We start from the raw sequence: 724 nt of genomic DNA, 5'->3' as shown, positions 1-724 counted from the left end.
ATTTCTGACGCCACCCATTGATCTAGAAGTCAGTTGGCGACACGTCTGAGGGCACAAACCCTAACCCACCTTCTTCTAGATATAACATTGCCGGTTTCGTTCCTCTTCTTCTCCCTAGCTCAGCTCTAGCGGCCCCATAGCCCCTCTTCTACTCCGACCATGTCGTTGTGCCACAACACCGCCTATTTATTTTTAACATTGTTTGAGTGTTGATTTGATCTTAGTCGGTGTTTGAATGCCTTAAATTAAAAGTAGAATTTTCAACAGTATGCAAAATAATTTGAGAAAAACAAAGTCGATCTTGCTACGACAAGGAATCCAACGGCGTGGTACGTTTTGGTCCTAGGTGCCATGATCTAATCTTCAGCATCGTACAAAAAATCGGATGAACAGTGCATCGTGCTGGGCTTCAGAGCTATACTAGGCAAGAAAGTAGGAAGAAGTAATGGCGCCCAACCAGAGTATTGAAGACCACAGGGTTCCCTTGTTATCAATTCAAGAAGCATTCTACGCGCACACCGTCGTCCTCGGTCCTCAGTCCTCACTCACTAGAATCTCTAGATCTGGGGCAGAAGAACCACTGGCGATGATAGATCTAGAGCTGGCCGTGGCCTGGCCTTAAGCGCCTTGCCGGTGGTCGCTCGAGTATCTTCTTCCTCATTCGCTTGCAGCGACGTCGAGGCCACCCCGGAGGCCAGGCTGCCGGGGCCTCCGACGAGCTCCA

The sequence above is a fragment of the Triticum dicoccoides genome, chromosome 3A, assembly GCF_002162155.2.
Source record: "Triticum dicoccoides isolate Atlit2015 ecotype Zavitan chromosome 3A, WEW_v2.0, whole genome shotgun sequence".
In the NCBI taxonomy this organism is placed as follows: domain Eukaryota; kingdom Viridiplantae; phylum Streptophyta; class Magnoliopsida; order Poales; family Poaceae; genus Triticum; species Triticum dicoccoides.
This window is presented reverse-complemented; position numbering follows the sequence as displayed.